We start from the raw sequence: 23929 nt of genomic DNA, 5'->3' as shown, positions 1-23929 counted from the left end.
TAATATGATTCTATCCATTTGGAAGTCCAGTACTTAACTGAAGCTGTATTACTTACTTAGTCAGTTTATTAGTTTATCTGTTTTTTTCCTATGTTGACTTCCTGACTTTTCATATGAACTTCTCATGTTCTTTTCACTGAACAACTTAGTAGGGTTAAGATATTCAAACAACTTAGTAGGGTTAAGATATCTAGCTTCTTTCTTTTTATGGAACATGGTACATAGCTCAACAAGTATTTCATCAAGAAATGAATGGAACTTTTTCCCCCTTAAGTGGCTTTCTTAATTCCTATACTCAAAATCATTGAGTTTACAACTTGGGAGACAATGCGAAGATCATCTAGTTCATCAACTTCTTTTCATGCACGGGGAGACTCCTAAGGTGTGCAGAGTCTTAGTGATCAGATCAAGATCCACAGTTAGCAACTAAAATGAGTCTTCTGATCTAAGTCTATGCTCTTTCCATGATCCCTAGCTGAGTCACTGCTACTTTCACAAATCACAAAGTCAGAAACGTTTCACACACAACTATGGAACGATTGACTAATTTCCCAGACTTCGAGGTATACTTTGTTGGCCCTCACCTTCACAATGCCAGTCTGGAGAATAAGGAGAAGGCAAAAAAGAGATTTCTTAAAATCTTATGAATTAAGTTAGATATAAATAGCCAGTATGGGAGACTTCATACTTTGGGAATAATTAGAGTGACATACCTACCTAGAGCCTCCTAAAAATCGTCATTTTATTAAATTACAGACGAAAAAAAGAGAAAACAACCAACTATAACATCTCTGCTTTACTGAATCATAACAGTGGAAATTTAATTTTTTATTTTATTTTATTATTACTATTTTTTGAGATGGAGTCTTGCTCTTGTCACCCTGGCTGGGGCACAATGATGCAATTTTGGCTTACTACAATCTTTGCCTCCCGGGTTTGAGTGATTCTCCCATCTCAGCCTCCCGAGTAGCTGGGATTACAGGTGCCCACCACCACACCCACTAATTTTTGTAGTTTTAGTAGAGATGGGGTGTCACCGTGTTGGCCAGGCTGGTCTTGAACTCCTGACCTCAGGTGATCCGCCCTCCTCCGTCTCCCAAAGTACTGGGATTACAGGCGTGAGCCATCATGCCTGGCCAGTGTAAATTTTTGTTTTCAAATTCATGCAGACTACAACCAGGAACTTTCGGTAATGTTGTTTATCATCATTGACAGCTGTGACAAACCGGAAGCCAGGCTTTGGCTGCCTACTTTGGTGTTACCAGACAAAATTTTAAAGTAGGTAGCCTTCAATCTAGTTTTCCACACCCCTCCCCTGCCTCCTCAATGGCCTTTTAAAATCACCTTCTATGTTTACATTAAAATGTAGGTTAACAAGGTTTTTCTTTGACTTTCAAAAAAAGTCTTTTTTGAAAACATATTTAGGCATTATTTTTAATTGTTCTCTTTCTTAGAGGAAATTAAAAATGAATTTCCTCTGTGGATATACAGGGTCCTCATGCAACTCCTAAGTCCCTAGTGTAGGGGCCCAAGTAGGCGCTCTCACCAAAGACCCCTTGTTCTGCATTTCTTCTTTCATTCACCTGGCTCCTCAGTAAAATGTTCCATTCCCTCACAACCTAGAAAGTAGCCAGAGAAGAGTGGTTAAAATAAAGCTATGAAATACTGATAGCATTAGCTATTCTCATTTCTATTTTACAGAAAGATCTGGCTTAACTGAATGCAACCTGACTTGGTAGAGGATATTTGGGAGGTCTCTGGGGCAGAGAAATCTACCAAATTATCCCTTGTTGACTCCTCAGAAGAAAGGTTCTTAAGAACTTCACGTGACGTTTAGATCTCTCTTCTAGACTTGGGGCTCAGAGTTAAGTGTCTTTGTCATATGCATGGCAGTGGCAGATGGTCATGAGGCAGAATGTAAGAGACACACCCGACATGCAGCTAAATGTTCTTAGCTTAAGGGCCCATGAGAGAAATAGTGCTCAACTCAGAATGAACAACCATTGTCTGAAGTCTATATATGAAAGCCCAGATTGTCCCTAACTTAGATAACACATATTTTATTTTTATTTATTATTTGAAACAGAGTTTCACTCTTGTCACCCTGGCTGGAGTGCAGTGGCGTGATCTCAACCCATTGTAACCTCCACCTCCTGGGTTCAAGCAATTCTCCTGCCTCAGCCTCCTGAGTAGCTGAGATTATAGGCGCCTGCCACCACACCCAGCTAACTTCATAATTTTTGGTAGTGACAAGGTTTCTTCATGCTGTCCAGGCTGATCTCAAACTCCTGACCTCAGATGATCCACCCGCCTTGGTCTCCTAAAGTGTTGGGATTACAGGCGTGAGCCACCGCGCCCAGCCCAGATTTTATATAACACCGTTTTATGAAATAGCCATTCTATGTGTAATTGAAACCTTAGGCTAAGAGCATTTCTCTTTAACTTTCAAAAAGAAGCCTTTATTTTAAAACATACTTAGGCATTATTTTAAATTGTTGCTCTTTCTTAGAGAAAATTAAAAACGTAGATATTCATATGTGCTTACTTGGAGATGTACTATAGCTTTAAAAACTAAACCATAATATTTTTAAAGAGTACAGGTAAATTATCTTGTAGAATGTGGATTTGATTTCTTTGATGTTTCCTCATGATTAGATCCAGGGCATGCATTTTTGGCAGAGGAACTATTCCAGATTAAAGGAGGATGAAGAGCCATGATAACTAAATGCAACATGTGGTCTGGGATTTTTTTCTTTTGCTATAGAGGGTATTAGTAAAAGAACTGATAAAATTTTTTAAAAGTCTATAGATTATCTGGTAATTTATCAATGTTGATTTACCAATGTTGATAAATGTACTATTATATAAAATAATGTTATTATTTTGGAGAAATACACACTTTGGTATTTAGGGGTGAAGGGGCATCATGTTGCAATTTATTCTCAAACATTTAGAAAAAAATAATTTGTGGATGAGTGTATAGAAAAACAAATAATAAAGGAAACACAGTGAAACGTTAATAGTTGGGGAATCTGGGTGAAAGGGGTATCAAAATCTGGACTAATTTTGTGCCTTTTCTGTAGGTCTAAAATTATTTCAAAATAAAATTCTTTAAAGCTATAGAATATTTTGAATGTGTTTATGCACATGTTAGATTGCTCCAAAATTTACATATATACTTAGGCAAGAAGATCTGAAAGGCAAATTTCAACCTGAAATTTTAATTTCTAAGATCTACTTCACAGTAAATCAAACCCAAATGCTGAAGCTATTTAGCAAGTCTGCCTGTCTACAAATTGGATCACAGTGAGGAGAATGAAAGGAAATAAATTGAATAGAAAGTAAGTTCGTCACAAAATGTAATAAATTAGAAATGTTTTAAAATTAGTTTTTCTTTTCAAATTTAGATGATAAAATATTGTATCAGCACCTGGGAAAATTACTCATCATTTTATAAATGGGCAGGCTCTTAATATGGGCCTTAATATACAAATAATTGCAAAATTTCAAAATAGACTCTGTCTTAAAAGTAACAAATATAGTAATTCACTTCATATCAGCTGCAAATAAGTTAGTACTTTGTTAGGACATGGCTCTAGCTCTTATAGTGACAAGAAAAAGCTTTTAATGGTTAAAGTAATCTTGGTCAATAAATTAAATTAAGCCATAATCCAGAAGACCAAGCTACGTTGGAGTTTTTACAGATAATTTTTAAGGCATCACTTTGAACAGAGAATACAAGTAAAATTATATATGACACATACACAAAACCGTTCATAAGAAATGAGAAAAATATTACTTTGCTTTAAAGGCAGTGTGAACTTTGCAGAGAAGTGGGGTTGTATTTAATTCCCAATGCCCACATCGTTGTACATTCAATTAAATTAGATTAGAAAACTGGGCCATGTCACTGAGTGCTGGTGCCTTTTCATGATTAAGAAAAGCAACATGGCTCACGGAACCCTCCTGACATGCCATTCTTTTTAGCCAAAGGCCATCCTTGCTCTTTAGAGCATATTCAAAAAGGAGGTACAAAATGAAAACTCACAACAAAGAGCCACAGAAGAGTCATGGAGAGTGAGTCATACTGTTTGTGGCAGGCTGTATGGCCATGTAGTCAGGAAAGAAGAGAGGACCAAATTCCTTAGATTAAAAATGACCTTAAAACTGTGCATTGACCAAAATTGTGTATGTGCGTTCATATGTGCACAAGAGACAGAAAGAGAGACACACACAAAATAAACATGAATGCATGCATGCATGAATGAATGAACTTTGGATTGCACAAGGTATCCTCAAGTCTGCTCTTTTCTCTAGAAGGCAGTAGTTTCTGTTGTCAGATATTAGAGCATGAACTTGGACCTTTCCCAGTGGTCACCTGAGCATTTCTATCAGCACTGTTTAGCCCAGACCAGTAAACAAGAATTGAGGCTGAACACATAACAACTTAGTTCCAACAGGGTTGATATTTGTGGAGAGCAAATATAAATGAGCTTCTTAAATAGGGAAATGATATGGAACAACACAAAGACCAAACAAAGGATTCAGAATCAGGCAGATCTGGGATCAACTCCTAACTCTATCATTTGCCAGATGTATGGCCTTAGGCAACTAATTGAACTTCTTTGGGCCTTGATTTCTTCATCTATAATGTGGGGATGATGATACTTATTCTGCAAAAATTCTTTGAAGATTAGATGGACTGACAGAGCTTGCCTCACATTGATACAAAAAAGTTTTCGTGCCAGATATAGGTGATGGGGAGGAAGGCAGCAAACCACATTGCCATATATGTACGTATGCAACAATCCTAAATGCTCTTCACATGTACCCCAAAAACTCAAATGCAATAATATATATATATATATATATATATATATACACACACACACACACACACACATACATATATATAGGTTTTCGTCATGAGGGAGAAAAGTTTGGAATGCTGTAAACTGAAGTGAGGCGTGTAAAACAGCAAAGATTATCAACATTCATTCTGAAGGCTGGTTTTAAGCACAGGCAAAGTAAGAGGTATGCAGGTCAGATTTCAGCATCTTTTGTTAGATTTTTGTTATGTCTGTTTGATGTTAGAGATTTGCTGACACCTCTCAATTACTCACAGGTCAGTATCTAGATTTTGGCCTTGACGTCTTACCACTTCTTGTAATACTCTTCTTATTCTGCTTGTTGACATTCGTACTTTTGTTTCTCTAGCACAGCAAAAGCTAGAAGAGAAACTCTATTCAATTTAACAAGATTAAAATGTTCTGTACCCAAAGCAGGGGTGGAATTGAACAAGTGGTGTGTCTGAGCTAGACAGAAGACAATTTCTTTTCAAGTTTTACCATCAGTCTGAGTGGTGGTGCCAAGGATCCTTAGCAAGAGCGGGGGAAGCAGGGAGAAAAGACGAGGCATCAGTGGACCTTCAGCTCTTTCCTACTGGGGTCCTCGCAGTTGGATCTCATTCCTTCATGTCAAGTAGAGTAATGGTCATCACATGAGCTGCACCCATATTCAAATACTTACTATAGAATAGAGTTATGAACAAGAATAATTTGGAGTTGTATGTGTTACAGCTTCTTAAGTTGCATGATAAAACAGATAGTTAACTTCAAACAAACTGCTGCCTGGTATTTGAAAAACAAGTGCAAGTGAGTGACACACATGAGGTCATACAGTCGTACTACACAGAAAGAAATACACTCTTCTACCTTACTGCCTCACTGAGAATATGATTGTAATTTTTTTTAATTTGAGACAGAGTCTCACTCTGTCACCCAGGCTGGAGTGCAGTGGCACGATCTGGGCTCACTGCAACCTCCGCCTCCTGGGTTCAAATGATTTTCCTGCCTCAGCCTCCCGAGTAGCTGTGCATGTGCCACCATGCCCAGCTAATTTTCGTATTTTCAGTAGAGACAGGGTTTCGCCATGTTGGCCAGGCTAGTCTCAAACCCCTGACCTCAGGTGAGCTGCCAGCCTCAGCCTCCCAAAATGCTAGGATTACAGATGTGAGCCGCCAGGTCCAGTAAAGAATGTGATTGTAATTTTATGCTGCCTAGTGGATGCACCACTTCTCTCAGCAGCCTCATGACAGCTAAATGAACTGATGGATGGTACATGATGGTACCATGTAGCTTAGTTAGAAAAAGAGTGGAGGAGAAAAAAAATCCACAAGGTTTTATGCCTGTTTATCAGTCTCTCAACCTTTTATAATTTTAAGGGACTTTAAATCTAAGGTCATGGTACAGACAAGAGTAGCTGAAAAATGGTGAAAGATGAAAACTGAAAATTAAGAGCTGTATATTATTAGTTTAACATGAGTTAACATCTCTGTGGTAATAATAGGACAGTTTGCTTTTAGAGACTGAGTTGTGATATCAATAATTATTAGCACCAGTATTGGACAATAAAATTCATTCGGGGAGAGGGAGGAGCAGGAATCTTTGCTTTTAGAAAAACATGAATTAAACCTCATGCAAATCAATTTTTGTGTGATTGTACTGAATCTTCCTGTGATTTCCAAAGGATCACCTTATAGGCTTAGTCATATAGATTGTCCATGTATTAAGCCTCATTCGAATTTGACAAACCTATCTAAGTGAGTGAAAGTAGATTTTCCCCACCACTGAGAAAGAACCATATCCTTCCATTTTAACTCAGTTAAAAGGGGGGAAGAAATATTAAAAAGTAAAGAACAGCTTCTGAATTCAATTTATTCTTTTTTTCCCATTAAGACTAAGTTGAAAATTGGATATCCAATTTACCACCGAGAGGGTATTCAAATATTCCTGCTCAATCCCTCATTGCTTCTAAATTCACTCAAAGGCAAGATTATTAATTCCTCCTGACAGAAAATCAAGATTTAATGAGCAGCTGACAGCCCTTAGGAATTACGGGAGAAATTTAATATGATAGTTTTGACTAAATAATGTGCTTTTACATGTATGAGAAACACATTATGCAGAATAATGAACATACAGTAAATGTTAGTTTAGCTGTTAAATCTCGGACAAGTGATTAATTTTTTAAGAATATATATATATATATATATATATATTTTTTTTTATCAAACTTCAAAGAAAAAAGAGCTTCCTCTTTTCCAACATTGTTACCTATGCATTTTAGCAGATGGTCACAATATCTCCTCACATTCATTCTTCTTTCAACTAAACAGTTATTTTGCCTCTTATTAACTGCAAGGTACATTACGAGATAGAACAAAATGATGTCTCTACTTTCAGGTCTTAAAATTTGGCAAATGATGGAGACAAGACACAGAGACAACCCTAGCCCAAAGATGAATTAAGGCTGCAATGGGAGATAAACAAGGAGAAATAGCTTTGGATTTGAGGTAGCAGTGTGTGTATTCAGGAGAAAAGTCTTCCTGAAGAAATTTGTGTTTGAAATGAGCCTTGAAGAGTGGCTAGGGTGAAAGTGATCAACAAAGGCACAGAGGGAGGAAAGGTATGATACAGTCAGAGAAAAGAGTATCATTCACTTAGGATGGAGTATAGGGTAGATGAGAGGAGCAGGGGAAAACATAGACCGAAAATATCTATTGGAGACATATCATAGAAGGTCTTGAATACCAGGCTGATGAATCATTTAGAGTTAAGCGTCTCATGTTTGTTTCACTAACTAGATTCTAAGTGCCTTAGGTGCAGAGACTGTTAACATGTCTTTGCTATTCTCACAGCTGCCAGGTACACCATGCTTGTGTACACAGTAGGTCTGCAATAAACACTCAGGGAATTGAATAAATTGTAAAATGATTTTTCAACGGGTTAAAAACTTTTTTTAACTTTTTCTCAAGCCTTCTTCTTAAACCTCTTTAAAAATACTTCAAATTGCCTTTCTAAGATGAAAACATGAAGAGACTGTTAACTCAGTGATTCAGACAACTTATAGAGTGCCACCTGAAAGAATGTCACTTCTGAAACTCAGGTAGTCTGTACAGTCTGGTGATCCTTGAACCAAAACTGTTCAAGTAATATCTTGTGGTACATGTTATAGGAAAACTTACTTTTAGTAAGTAAAAATGACATGCCCTAAGTTACTTTTGTACAGGCTTTTAGCTTTCAGGTAGCCTCCACAGGGAAATAATAGCAAGACTGAAATTGGTGTGGAAAAATGGAGATGCAGCAACACCGTGTCTTGTGCATTGAGCTGATTTCTGGTCTCCCCTCTCTTTAGAGGAACACCCTATAACAAACTAAAAAGAGGCTGCTAACGATCCATTTTTAAGTTTCATTTTGTTGATGGTAATGACAATTGAATCACTTTGGTTTGAGAGACTCAATGTAATGCTTAACATATCACTTAAAATAATATGCCTTTAAGTATGTATATTATTTAGTATTCTACTAGCTTTCATTTCTTGGGAAGAAGGTATGTTTTCTATGCTTGAAATGCAATTTAAATAAGCCTTACCAGTCTTCCCCTTCCCTTCCAGCTACAATTTCATGTGCTATTATTTGTACCTCTAGTGAAGTGGAGGGGTGACAATTGAAGGAGTTTGACAGAGAAGGGCACTTCTTGTGTTTTTCACGAGTAAGTATAATGTGAAGTAACTGTTTTTCTATCAAGGGTCAATATTACACTTATGAAGAATGCTTAACAATGATTATAATAAAGCATCAAAGGCTCCATTTACATCCTTTCAGATAGATCTGAGAGCAATAGAGAAATCACAGTGCCTGACACCAACAGGTACTTAATGTTTACTGAATTATTAAAATGTAAACATTTCTCATTACTAGCTTTTAAGAGAGTCAAGAATAAAATGTGTAGAGACATTTTAAAAAACATTAAATAGAGGCCCTACCAGGAGCATTATACAATGGTGGATATTAAAAATAACTCCTCCTAAGAATATGCTACATTTGCCATGATTATTTTCATATTCCTCTAAATTCTGTGATATTTTAAATATGGACACATATTACGTGCAGCTTCTTCCATGTAGAGGTGGAATCCAGTTCGTTATCCCTTTACCCTGGGCTGGCCTTGTGACCTGCTTTGACCAACAGAATGCAGTACATGTAATGATGTGTGACTTTTGACCTAGGCCTCAAGAGACTGTGTGGCCTCCATGCTTGACTTCTTGGAACACTACATTCGCCATGTAAGAGGCCTGAGCTTCCTTCTGAAGAACCCATGGGATTTGAAATGCTGGGCTGACCGTCCCAACTAACCAGCAGACATATGAATCAGACCATCCTGGACCAATGGGGTGCAGTTTTGTGAGTGACTTCAGATGAGACTAGTAGCAGGAACTGCCGGGCTGAGGCCAGCCCAGATTGCAGAATTAGGAACAATGATTTTAAGCCACTAAGTTTTGGGTAGCTTGTTATACAACAATAGATAGTGGAATATACCTTCTGATAATAGTACCATTGATTGAGCCCTGCGTTCTTTCTACTCCTGTCTTGTTGGTTGTTTGCACTTTTCATCTTGGTCTTAGCCTATTTAGTGAGTATTTCTTGGCTTTAGAAAACCCGCCCTCGTCGTTTCCTCCACCATATATTGGTTATGTTTTTGCTACCGAGTTTAGCTTATATGTTTAAGATCAATACAAGCAGAGTCTTGCATTTCAGGATATGGAATAATATAATCATCACCCAAAACTCTGTCAGGGAAGTGAATTAGATTGTCTCCTTCGGCCACTGGTGTCGCATGGTGTCACATGGTAGAATGTGTGAAAGGACAACAAGTTAATCCATTAGCTTTGAGCCTAAAATACCATCAAGAAAGATATGCTGAGAAGTCCTGTTCCTTCACATTTACCAGGTAATAGTGAATTCTCTTTTCTAAGCTGGCACTCAAATAACTGTCTTTGCTTAGAACAAAATCAGAATATGGGATTAAATGATCAAACCCATGTTGATATTTCCTTACACATAATACAAATAAGATACCCATAATATATTTGAGTTCTCCAGACAAATACTTTAGTGTGAAATTCTAGGCCTGTAGCATCTAGAATGTAGCATCTAGAATTTAAGCATCCAGAAATGCTTACAATCTCCTAAAAGCCTCCACTAGGGTCTTGTCCCAGGGTCTTACCCATCCTTCTACTTGCAGCCAGAAAAACTTACTGAAGACTTTCTGACGGGGAGGTTGGCTTAACTTGTTACCACACGACTGCTACAAATTAATAAGGCCATGGAAACAGCTCTAAGATGCCTATCAAGCTGCTTCATCTCATGCCTATAGGATAATACCATTCAAATCAGCCCTCTGCCATTTCAGGAAAGTCAGGTAGGCCTACAAAGTGCTTCCAAGTAGGCTTACGTGCAAAAAATACCAGAAAAAACTGATCATTAACTTTCTTCTCAACATGTTGTGTTAGGAGATTTCACTATCTTTCTTTGCATGACATTTTTGCAATCCTTATAAAGTTTCCCCCAAAAAAGTTATCAAGCCCAATATGATCCTAATTGGTAATTTAAATGATGCATTTTTATTTCTCCTAAGAGGAAACAGAAAAACACTTCTTTACAATTATAGAAGGATGTTTACCTTTGTTTTTGTTACCATGTTCCCTGTCCACCCTCTTGTCCAGGGCGCGTAAAGGAAAAATGATTCTAGAAAGTAATCAGTGAAGTCAGGCTATCATGGGGTGTGAACGTGTGCAGGCTTGCCCTCTCATGTGTGCGCACATACACAACTATGAACAGCAGAAAAGAGAACAATCACTCTGGGCTTGTCCCCCCTTCCCAGCCCAAGTATATTATGACATAGAAATGAAGATACCTTTGCATTTTCTTGGGATATGGCAGAAATGGATAGAGTCACAAAGGAAGTATTTTGGATTATTATACCTTCCTGTTGAGTACTTCGTTAATCTGTCCCCTTTTGCACACCATATGTGATATGCAGGCAATGTTGACTGGAAAGACAACTTGAGAGGATGCAAGTTTGCTTTCCTCTGTGACATGAATTTGCTTTCCCCTCTCCTAGCTTCAGTTATGATATCGCAGTACTTCTTTGTGATCTCATAATGATTCCTCTAGTATCTATAAAACTCATTTCATCCCAATTTTAAAAGTGCTAAATGCAAATGCTGCAGTGAACTAGTGCTGAGGACCCTAGTAAGTATCTAAGTGGATTGGGACCGTTGCTAAATGTAATTAAGTCTCTTCTCTTCTACTTACCTCCTTGACTCTATTTTTCTTTAATTTCCTTGGCTTCAGAAACAGAAATCTAGTTTGGTGCTTAATATTTTGGAGGAAATGTCATGTTTAATTGGGGAGTTAGGTTATCCATGAAGAATGGGTGATTTTTATTATACTTATAAGATAGTTTATTTTTCTTATCTCCCTTCTTATGCTTGCTTGCACTTTCTCACATTACATTTTTTTCTCTCTCCTGAGAGCTCAAAACAGATACATGTACACATGAACATACTGCCACTAGTAAGTTCAATGCAGTTGTATAAACAATTACTTTGAAAGTCACAGAATTATTGTAAATATAAAACTTTAACTATCTGGCCGGGCACGGTGGCTCAAGCCTGTAATCCCAGCACTGTGGGAGGCCGAGGCGGGTGGATCACGAGGTCAAGAGATCGAGACCATCCTGGTCAACATGGTGAAACCCCGTCTCTACTAAAAATACAAAAACATTAGCTGGGCATGGTGGCGCGTGCCTGTAATCCCAGCGACTCAGGAGGCTGGGGCAGGAGAATTGCCTGAACCCGGGAGGCGGAGGTTGCGGTGAGCCGAGATCGCGCCATTGCACTCCAGCCTGGGTAACAAGAGCGAAACTCCGTCTCAAAAAAAAAAAAAAAAAAAACTTTAACTATCTATAACTGATGATTAACAAAGGCACTGAAGGTCCTGCATCTTTGTTTCTAGAAAATCTTTCCAACAAAGCTGCCAAACTACCGTTTTGCTTCTAGGCTATCTTTACAGGTCACTATTATTTGTCACGCACTTGCCTGTACGGTGTTAACATTCTGCAGCACCTTCCATTTTATACATGATTGATTTGTATATTTATATCTTCTAATTGGTTGCATAATATGGTCAATTCTCTATTAATAAGTTGGTGATTTTTTTCTTTGCGTTTTCATTTATAATCTGATTTTTAAAACATGCAAAACAATTAAATATGGTTTAAACCATTGTGAAGTTAACTATTACTTCACTTAATTTCAGCAAGTTGCTAATTACCAGAAATTTCTACTGCAAATTTGGCAAATAAGTTAAAAACTATTCAAATCTGGTTTGCATGTCTGCACAAGGATAAATGATATAGCATCTTTTCTCAGCTCTTGTGAAGGTGGCTGTTTCCATTTGACATTTCCAACTTCCTGGAACTCTTCTTTGTTTAATAAAATGCATGTGAGCATGTGCGTGGGGATGGGAGGGGAAACCAGACAAAGGTAAACAAAACAATAGAAAACTGTGTCCATCTACCTAAGCCTTAAAACAATATAAAAAATTTTCACTCAGATCCTATCAGTGACTCACTGCAGTTCATGTGTCTATTCTGGATCCCAAATTGAGCCATTTTGAGCAAATACTAGTTAATGCGAACAGCGTACTGAGTATGACAAGGATAGAAGACAAGCATTGTCTTTAGGGATCTTTCACTGATAGAGCAGATGGATAATCATGGGCCAGTCACTTAAATTAATGCTTCTGGAAAGCAAAACACTTTTATCCAGTGGCATTTCTTTGCTCATTTCCTTCATTTGTAAATCCAGCATAATCCTAAATAATCTATAATGGGGAAAACATGCAACCCGTGTCTTAATGAATGAGTGTTATATCCTTATAACATGGCAGGAACAGTATGTGAAATATAAATTTGTGTTTTTTTTTTTGTGGTTTGTTTTCTCATCTTCCATGGTACCCCTCAGTAGAATAGGGTCTTAAGATAGAATTAAATTCAGTCACAAGAAAACAAAGAAAATTACGTTTCTTATGCATCTTAGTTTACTGATTTCAGATTCATACCAATGTGATATATATATATATACATATATATATATATATATCACAAGCCTATGATTTCTAAGCTCTTTTAAAATTGAGTGCCAAAATTAAATGAATGAATAAATAAAATAACCTGTCAAAAGAAGTTATCATCCACACCAAAGGAGTCTTCATGTAATTGCCAGGTACCTGTTTTGTTTGTACCATTTGTCCTGTACCATTGCTTTAAAACTAAATTATTCTGCTTGTAGAAAATGACATAGGCTGGTATCTGGCTTAAACCTAATGAAACTCAAGTGAATTGCAATTTTGAACCTTCAATTTCTCCTAGAATTTGGCATTTAGAAACCCCAAAATGTTTGAAGGTTGGTATCAAGAAAAAGAGAGGAAAGACTATATTGTTTTAAGTCAGAATTCTGTCACTCCTTTTACCCTTTAGAGAACCTTGGACCCTCTGTGGAGACCTCTCTGGGAGATCTACTCTAATCATAATTGAAAATCTGACTATATATTTTTTCAAGCTACAATGCCTCACTGCCGTTATTATAGCCAAAGAACCCCAGAGAGTAGGGTGGACTGGTATCATTGTGACCACTGACAAATATTTTGTGCATTGAAAGATTTTCGGGAGGGTAAGCTGTAAAGAAAGCAATGTAGGCCTTTTGGTTGGTTTACAAAACCAGTTGTCTTAATGTAGTGAGCAAAGTGGTATTTTTTTCCTCTTCTTTCTAAGTATATTTAACATTTAAAAATAAAAGTGGTCTGTGGGTTGTAAATAAAAACAAAACAAAAAAACAAAAACTGAAGATAGACTGATTAAATATAGTTCAAATTATTCTCAGTAGTACTAAGATGCAGAATCCTAGTGGAGTCTTGAATCTATGTATGGGACAACTTTCTTTATTCAGTGTTTTAGAGATGGATCTAATTAGATAGAAATCAACCACAAAGGAAAAGTCGATTTAGTTTATCTTCACTTTTGACTTTATTTGAGAGGGAGTTTCTGGCTAGCACAGCATCCTTTTCAATTAGTTTCAGTAGAATGTGCAGCAGATACACTTGATTAATGAACTGATTAGCAACTTCTTTAATTATTTTCCAGTAGTTTTTTCGTTATCAAAGCTGCAGTGAATCCATAAAGTTAGTGTTCTTTAACTTTAGTAAAATCTTTAAAAACAAGTATTTTTTTTTCCTCAAAAGAATGAACAGAAATTATTAAAAATGTTTAATTTCAAAATAGGTTTCTAAGACCTCTCTTACATATAAATCCTGTATCTTTCATTTCTCTAAAAGCTGTAGATGCAAGGATCACAAAGCTTTTACAATATAATATAATAGTTAAGATTATACTAAGCAATATGGAGAAAATTCTGGATTTTATTAATAATTCAGTAATCTTTAAGCCATATTATGTGTAGAATTGATAGAAATAAAATATGCAATAATTTAGTACAAAGATAAACCAGGCTAGATACTGGATTTCATCTCTGTTAATGACGTATTGCTGCCTAACAAATTATGGCAAAATTTGGTGGCTTAAAACAATAAACATGGGCCAGGATCGGTGGCTCACGCCTGTAATCCCAGCACTCTGGGAGGCCGAGGTGGGCAGATCGTTGAGGTCAGGAGATTGAGAACATCCTGGCTAACAAGGTGAAACCCTGTCTCTGCTAAAAATACAAAAATATAGCCAGGCTGGTGGCATGTGCCTGTAGTCCCAGCTACTCGGGAGGCTGAGGCAGGAGAATTGCTTGAACCTGTAAGGCGGAGGTTGCAGTGAGCAGGGATTACGCCGCTGCACTCCAGCCTGGGTGACAGAGTGAGACTCCATCTCAAAAACAAACAAAAAAACCAACAATAAACATTTATTACCTCACAATTTCTATATGTCCAGAATTTAGGTGTAGCTTAAGCAATGTCTCTGGCACAATGTCTATTATGAGGTTATAAAAAAGCCACTGACCAAGCCTTTGGTTTCAAATAAGGTTCAACCAGGGCAAGACCTCCTTCTAATTCATTCACATGGCTGCCAGCATGCGTTCCTGGACATGTGGCCCACTCTATAAACTGCTTAAGTGTCCTCACAACATGGAAGTTTGTGATCCATGAGGCAGACAGTGAGCACAAAGATGGAAGGGAACCACATTCTTTTTTTGTTTGTTTTAGATGGAGTTTTACTCTTGTTACCCAGGCTGGAGTGTAATGGCGCCACCTTGGCTCACTGCAACCTCCGCCTCCCAGGTTGAAGCGATTCTCCTGCCTCAGCTTCCGGAGTAGCTGGGATTACAGGCTTGCACCACCATGCTTGGCTGTTTTGTATTTTTAGTAGAGATGGGGTTTCTCCATGTCGGTCAGGCTGGTCTTGAACTCCCAACCTCAGGTGATCTGCCCACCTCAGCCTCCCAAAGTGCTGGGATTACAGGAATGAGCCACCGTGCCCAGCCACCACATTGTTCTTATAACCTAACCCCAGAAGTGACATGCCATCAGTTTCTCCTTCTTTTGTTAGAAGCCTATCACTAGGCCTAGCCCAAACTCAAGGAACATGAATAGCAGGAGGCAGGAATCATTAGGTACTGTCTTAGAGGCTGTTTACCACACCTAACCAACCTGTTCAAATTAAGTGAATGTATCTACTTAAATAAACTTGATCCTTAGTACAGCATCACTTAAGTGGTTTCTGTCTCTTCCAGTCTATCTATCACATGATTGCTCAATAGACATTCAAATATAAGATAGGATTTTGAAATTCTACTGCTCAAAGACCTCTAATACAGAATGATGTTTAAACTCCCCAGTCATATATTTGGCCTTCCAGGATCTGACTTCTCACTCTAGTTGCACTGGACTACTTGTAAACATTGTATGCTTTTTCACCGTTATGCCCCCTCTATCTGAAATACCTCCTTCACCACACGTACTTTCCCTGTCCTCCTAATCCATTTTTATCTGTGAAGTTTCCTGTATTGATTTAGGGCCCGATGCAAATACTTTTTCTGCCATTAATGCTTCTGTGACATCCCCAGTAAAATTAAATCCTTCTTTCTTCCATATGGTCCATATAATTCCATTTTACCTCTAGTGTAAAATATGAATATATATTGTAATAAATGTATTTGAATATATATGTTTGCTTCCTCTAATGAACTGTATGCTCGTTGAAAATAGAGATCATGGTTTAGTCAGCTTCTTTTTTTTTTTAATTGCATTTTAGGCTTTGGGGTACATGTGAAGAACATGCAAGATTGTTGCATAGGTACACACATGGCAGTGTGATTTGCTGCCTTCTCCCCATCACCTATATCTGGCATTTCTCTCCATGCTATCTCTCCCCAACTCCCCACACCCCACTGTCCCTCTCCTATTTCCCCCCAACAGACCCCAGTGTGTGATGCCACCCTCCCTGTGTCCATGTGTTCTCATTGTTCAACACCCGCCTATGAGTGAGAACATGTGGTGTTTGATTTTCTGTTCTTGTGTCAGTTTGCTGAGAATGATGGTTTCCAGGTTCATCCATGTCCCTACAAAGGACACAAACTCATCATTTTTGATGGCTGCATAATATTCCATGGTGTGTATGTGCCACATTTTCCCTGTCCAGTCTATCATCGATGGGCATTTGGGTTGGTTCCAGGTCTTTGCTTTTGTAAACAGTGCTGCAATGAACATTCGTGTGCATGTGTCCTTATAGTAGAATGATTTATAATCCTTTGGATATATACCCAGTAATGGGATTGCTGGGTCAAATAGAATTTCTATTTCTAGGTCCTTGAGGAATCGCCTCGCTGTCTTCCACAATCTGACAAAGGGCTGATATCCAGAATTTACAAAGAACTAAAACAGATTTACAAGAAAAAAACAAACAAGCCCATTCAAAAGTGGGCGAAGGATATGAACAGACACTTTACAAAAGAAGACACACATGAGGCCAACAAACATATAAAAAATAGTCAGCTTATTTTCAACCCTTACAGTACCTAGCATAATACCTTGCTTATAATTTAGCAGTAAATAAATGTATTTTAGACTTAATTGCTTGTGTATAATTTTGTATAATTTTTATATATTCCAGGTCTTTATTGGATCCCACTCAATCTGTGGATATATTCTTTGGTGACAGTGTTTTACAAGATTTCAGGGTACATGACTTTCAATCTAATATTTAAACATATTTGAAAAAATTATAACTGAACGGTTGGATTTATGGTGGAAAGGTGTGAAGCCAAATTGCTATAGAAAGAAGAGGTAAGTGATCCCGTGCAGAAATTCTACAAACTGGTATTTCTTTTTTCTTTTTTTTGAGAGAGAGTCTTGCTCTGTTGCCACGCGCTAGGCTGGAGTGCAATGGCGCAATCTCAGCTCACTGCAATCTCCACCTCCTGGGTTCAAGCAATTCTCCTGCCTCAGCCTCCCGAGTAGCTGGGACTACAGGTGCATGCCACCACACCTAGCTAATTTTTGTATTTTTTAGTAGAGACAGGGTTTCACCATGTTGGCCAGGATGGTCTCGATCTCTTGACCTTGTGATCCACCCGCCTCGGCCTCCCAAAGTGCTGGGGATTATAGGCGTGAGTCATCGCGCCCGGCCACAAACAGATATTTCTAGTGTGGGATATTTGAGGACTCTGATACAAATATGAGTAATTTAATATACTCTGATACAAATATAAAATGGCTATGTGTATTTTATTATATTTGTTGTACCTATACAATAGTCTACTTAAAAAGAGCTGATCAAAATGTTGAGGATAAATTTCGTGAATTAATAATGTGTTAAGATCAGAATAACAGAATTTAAAAATAATTAAATAGCCGATTTATATGATATCTTCATTTCAATGAGTCAGAAGCACTAGTGTGGGCTTCATATGGTCAATACTAAATCTGAGTGCTTTGATCACAAGGGCTCTTCTTCACGGAAATTTTTGCATTCAGTTTTCAAGGTGAAAAATGGTCTTAAGTCTTCAGTGAGATTTGTTTTGTCCTTGTCCATAAGGTGCTACATATTATAACAGCTGAGCCTGAGTTAGTATTGATATGCTTTTAAACTTGTATTTCCTTAAGATATTATTAGCTGCATTTTCCTCTAATTCCTCATTTAGTAAACTTCTTGAAATTCTTAGAGTTCCTTGATATTAAAAGTATTCCCTTTGTGTGGTATCTCTATGAAGTATAAAGCAATTATATCATTTCGATACCACTTTCCCTAAAGATGTATAAAAGATTGGAATCAACACTCTATTCTCTGTTGTTTCTATGAATTGTGTCCACCAATGTTACCATATACTGGGACCATAGTCTTTTAATCACTGTCTATTCTTATTTTCTGTAACATATAGTACTTGAAACAATAATCAGTATATCAGCAAATATTCAATTATATTTGGCCGGACACAGTGGCTCAAAGCTGTAATCCCAGCACTTTGGTAGGAGAAGGCAGGTGGATCACTTGGGGTCAGGAGTTCAAGATGAGCCTGGCCAAAATGGTGAAACCTTGTCTCTACTAAAAATATAAAAATCAGCTGGGTGTGGTGGTGCGTGCCTGTAATCCCATCTACTGGGGAGGCTGAGGCAGGAGAATCGCTTGAACCCAGTAGGTGGAGGTTACAGTGAGTCGAGATTGTGCCACTGCACTCCAACCTGGGGGATAGAGTGAGACTCTGTCTCAAAAAAATAAATACAATTTTTTTAAAAAAACCCACTTTATGGTATATTTGCAGGAACTTTCTGATCTTAAGAATTCCAACTTAGGCCGGGCCTGGTGGCTCAAGCCTGTAATCCCAGCACTGTGGGAGGCCGAGGCGGGTGGATCACGAGGTCAAGAGATCGAGACCATCCTGGTCAACATGGTGAAACCCTGTCTCTACTAAAAATACAAAAAATTAGCTGGGCAGGGTGGTGCGTGCCTGTAATCCCAGCAACTCAGGAGGCTGGGGCAGGAGAATTGCCTGAACCCGGGAGGCGGAGGTTGCGGTGAGCCGAGATCGCGCCATTGCACTCCAGCCTGGGTAACAAGAGGGAAACTCCGTCTCAAAAAAAAAAAAAAAAAAAAAAAGAATTCCAACTTTACATTTCATATAAAATTTAACTTTCCTATACACTTATCTTTTAAAATAAAATTTTATTTGAGAATAATTTCAGGTTTAAAGAAAAATTGCAGAGATAGTATAATAGTGCTCATAAACTCCGTACTCACTTTCCCCTGTTGTAAATATCTTATACTAGCGTGCTACATTTGTGAAACAAATGAACCATCATCCATAAATCATCATTAACTAAAGTCCATACTTTATTTGAATTTCCTTAGTTTTTACCTGCTATCCTTCTTCTGTCTCAGGATCTCAGCCAGGATACTGTATCACATGTAGCTATCATATCTCTTTGGGCTCCTCTAGATAGTGACAGCTTCTTAAACTTTCCTTGTTTTTTGATGACCTTGATACTTTTGAAGAGTAATGGTCAAGTATTTTGTAGAATATCCCTCAATTTGGGTTTGTCTCATAATTTTCTCAAAATTAGATTGGGGTTATATGCTCTGGGAGAAGATAGAGGTAAAATGCCATTCTCATTGCATGAAAAGAACATATTATCTACATGTCTTATCACTATCTCTAATGATATCGATCTTGATCATCTGGCTGAGGTAGCCAATTGACCTAATTTTCATCATTTTTGTTTAGCCAAAAGGCATTAGAGACTTAATGAAGTAACTAGAAAATAGTCACATAAGCTATTTAACCTATTGTACCTTACATATGTATATACTAAGTAGTCAGGATTCATGAGGATATTAAAATTTTTCTTTCATTGTAACACTGTAATCAGCTATTTATGGAGAATGTTAAACAGAAAATATTAAAATTTTAAAATTAAGAAATAAAATTAGGGTTATTACACAGAATAGAAATTGCCTTTTGTGCAGTTCACTACATATATAAAATATTGATTTGCAGCACTTACACAAGCATTTTTATAGTATAATATTTTTATGTATATAATACAGTTTTAATCTTTTTCAGTGTGATGCCTAAAAACTCTCACCTTCAATTATTGACCAAGATATTTAGTAAATAAATGGTACACATAATTTATGAGAATGGGGGTGAATGAAAACCATGTAGAAAAATCTACGTAATCCTAGCCACTAGGATTTAGGCAATGTGGAATGGCAAAGAATAAACATATATAAATTAGGCTGGGCACGGTGGCTCACGCCTATAATCCCAGCACTTTGGGAGGCCGAGGCAGGTGGATCATGAGGTCAAGAGATCGAGACCATCCTGGTCAACATGGTGAAACCCTGTCTCTACTAAAAATACAAAAATTAGCTGGGCATAGTGGCGCACACCTGTAGTCCCAGCTACTCGGGAGGCTGAGGCAGGAGAATTGCTTGAACCCGGGAGGCGGAGGTTGCAGTGAGCTGAGATCGCGCCATTGAACTCCAGCCTGGGTAACAAGAGCGAAACTCCATCTCAAAAAAAAAAAAAAAAAAAAAATATATATATATATATATATATATGACAGAACATGAATAAATGAATGAGGTGATAATTTGTCAAAGAGATGGAAAAGCAAAGGCTGAAAAATTTTAACGTGAACAAATAAATTCCAGAAAAATAAAGTGGTTGTGGTTGAAAACTATAAAGTTCTTCCATTAAGTCAATAAAAATGCTTGCTTTTTTTTCAAGCAGCACTGAAATTGTGTATATGTATACCCAGAGTACAACTTGTTGCAGAGCATATATACTGACTGTGAACATAAGTATTGATTCTAGAGCAAAAATCACTTGCTTTTAATTTCTGCTCATTTTAGTTGAGTTAGAATGAGTAAACTACTCAGTGGATACAGATCACTACAATTCCATAGAGAGCAATTTCCTTTATTAGAACACTGTCAAAGGAAATCAACAGCATTCTTCAGAAAATTACCAGATTAAATTATTGTTTTCCTTCTCATTCCAAAAGAAATTAATACAAGATGACATGCAACTGTTGTGGTAAAGATTGGTTCAGGGATGAATCATCAATAGTAGTTAAGGCTAGCCAGGGAATTTGATGTAGAGCAATATATTTACATGGTCATAAATGTCTTTCCACAGATTGCTTATTAGTTGAAACAGGGAAAACAATACCTATAAAATGAAGATATCAGGCAACACATCGACCAGATGATCAAAGTTAACATTACCAATGAGGGACAGAGAGACATTATGTCCCTCCAGATGTGAACCTTAAGAAGGACATACTTTGCTTACGTAGTAGTTAAGACAGGAGAACATTACCTGAATCTAGTCATAAAGTAAATACAAATTGAGGAATCTTCTATAAAACAACTGACCAGTATTCTTCATATTTAACAATGCAAGCAATGGCGTGAGGAACTGTTCCACATTAAAGGAGACTAAGAAGACATAACAACTAAATGCCGTATGTGATTCTGGACTGGATTTTGTATTGGAGGAGAAAATGCTATAAAAGATATCATTGAGACAGTTAACATAATTGGAACATGAGTGGTTGATTAGACGGAAGTATTACATTAATGATAAATTTCCTGAATCTGGTAACTTTGCTATTGGTACCTAAGAGAATAATCTTGCTCTTAGGAAACAGTACTTGAAGTATTAAAAATGTAAGAGGCACAACAAAACGAATGTGGCTAAATGTTTAAGATGGTGAATCTGAGTAAAGGGTATACAGGAATTTTCAAGTATTATTCTTGCAACTTTTATGTGAATTTAAAATTATTGCAAAATGTAAAACAAAAAATAGAAATAAAGATGAGTTTTGGGAGCCCAATTTGGATACCTTATCCACTAAGATTAAATTTGACTAATTACATATTAAACAGAGCAGGCAAAACCAAACTTTTCGACATCAATTTCCAGTGTCTGGGATTACCTACTCTAGGTCAGTCAAATGCCATGTTCTCAAACAGCCTATACAGGGATTCCTCCTGCTGATGAGAAGGAACTATCTTTTTTTTTTTTTTTTTGAGACGGAGTTTCACTCTTGTTACCCAGGCTGGAGTGCAATGGCGCGATCTCGGCTCACCGCAACCTCTGCCTCCTGGGTTCGGGCAATTCTCCTGCCTCAACCTCCTCAGTAGCTGGGATTACAGGCACGCGCCACCATGCCCAGCTAATTTTTTGTATTTTTTTTTTTTAGTAGAGACGGGGTTTCACCATGTTGACCAGGATGGTCTCGATCTCTTGACCTCGTGATCCACCCGCCTTGGCCTCCCAAAGTGCTGGGATTACAGGCTTGAGCCACCGCGCCCGGCCGGAACTAATATCTTAATATGGGTTTCATTTTATGTTAAGGAGAAGGAATATTTACCAGTTTAAGATTGTTTCCATATTATGCTAGTGACTTTTACTTCAGTTATAATGAATGGATACATTTCTTCAAAGAAGATCACAAGAGAAAAACAGTACAGAGTTAAAGCTGCCTGTACTTTTGGACTTTGGACTTACATTTGCATTTTGATAGCCTATTTCGAACTCTTTCCCATTCTTAATAGCCGCTTGCTGGCAAAGCCACTTTCTTTGTTTCACACAGCCTGCTTACCTAGCCAGTGTCGGGGAAAGGCCGCCTTCTGGGGATGACACTGGGCCACAACTCAAGATAGAATCAGATTTAGTGACACTTAAGACTTGGCCTAGACTAGAATACAAAATGAAATGTACAGGTTTTACAGCTCACCAAACTGTCTCTGCATTCACTCAGAAAAAAATGTTCCAAAGCGTTCAAGCTAGCTTTTCAGAAATATTATAGTTGTAAAATCTGTGACACCAGTAATAGTTGTGCCAAGCACGAGTTTTATTTTAGTAAGTTGTTTACCTATGCCAATATTTAAGTGTGCTTCTGTGCAAAAAGATGTGGATAATAGTTCTCTTTATAGAAAAATCAATGTACCCAAATAGTCATAAAATATAACAGTGTGTACATGTACATGCATTATGCAAGTACAAATAGATCTACATTGTGCCAGATGTGATCTAATCATCCTGGAAGCTCTGCTTAGGTATATGATATTAAAAAATGCTGAACAGGCTTTTTTTTTCTCAGATTAAAGCCACACATTCCATGTTACTAATAGCAAATTATATTTGACCTGTAATTTTAAGACAAAGTTACTCTAATGTAAAGTAATAGTGCAACATCAGGGACAAGCAATGAAGCCTTTCCTAAGACAAAATGGATTTTAAAATTCTAGAGAGTTTTAGTTACAAGTAATTAGAAATGTAATTTAGGACACTGAAAATGTATTTCTTTCAATGTTTAATTACATTAGGACATCTATTGTTCCAAATGGTGATGGACTAATAAATTGTGATCATCATCTCTCTATATATCAGAGTGTCATGTTTTCATAAGCAGTCTATACAACTAGAGAAACCTATTTCTTTCAGTCCTAGAAATTTACTTCAGTAAAACACTGTGTTGTTACATACATGGATGCACACAGATATAGGCACATATCACATAAATATTAGTATGTATATATACATTTAATTTTGGTTTTGTCTGTAAAAATTCAGTTAGCAGATTTTGCTGGAATACATATTACTTCTAAAAACCATCTCAGATTTATGATGGCATGCTTTGAGTCTAACTAGGTCTCTCAGTATATAAGCTCTCTCTCTCCTCAATCTACAAATGTTATTGCCATTTCCACTATTAGAAAACAAAGAAAGAAAGAAAAGGAAAGAAGAATAAAGAAAAATAATGTAAAGTAGAAGTAGAAAAGGAAGTAAAAATGAAAAAGGACTACAAGAAGGAAGGGGAAGGAAGAGAAGGGAAAGCATGGGAAAGGAAGAAGAACAATGCAACCTATCCCTACTATTTCTATTCAAGTTGATGTGTTTGTATAGAAAATTAAAGAGTCATATATAATAGATTATAAAACTACAAATTAATGGACCAAAACTTTAAGCCCATCATGCCTTTCATGTTTCCAGAGTCACCTTCCCTGTTCA

The 23929-nt window shown here is 37.3% G+C and overlaps 1 protein-coding gene and 1 long non-coding RNA gene across 3 annotated transcripts in view; both read right to left on the bottom strand.

Annotated features, from left to right (window-relative positions):
- The window catches only part of DIAPH2 (diaphanous related formin 2), a 916386-nt gene that overhangs the window by 49107 nt on the left and 843350 nt on the right, over window positions 1-23929 (bottom strand). The window lies entirely within an intron of this gene.
- Window positions 6730-12977, bottom strand: LOC116536078. The gene is made up of 2 exons (XR_004262470.1): window positions 11801-12977; window positions 6730-11484 (listed from the first exon to the last, which is right to left on the bottom strand). It is a non-coding gene; the product is annotated as an uncharacterized LOC116536078 (long non-coding RNA).

This window comes from Sapajus apella, unplaced genomic scaffold (genome assembly GCF_009761245.1).
Source record: "Sapajus apella isolate SASKATOON/1434 unplaced genomic scaffold, GSC_monkey_1.0 scaffold98, whole genome shotgun sequence".
NCBI lineage: Eukaryota > Metazoa > Chordata > Mammalia > Primates > Cebidae > Sapajus > Sapajus apella.
This window is presented reverse-complemented; position numbering and strand designations above follow the sequence as displayed.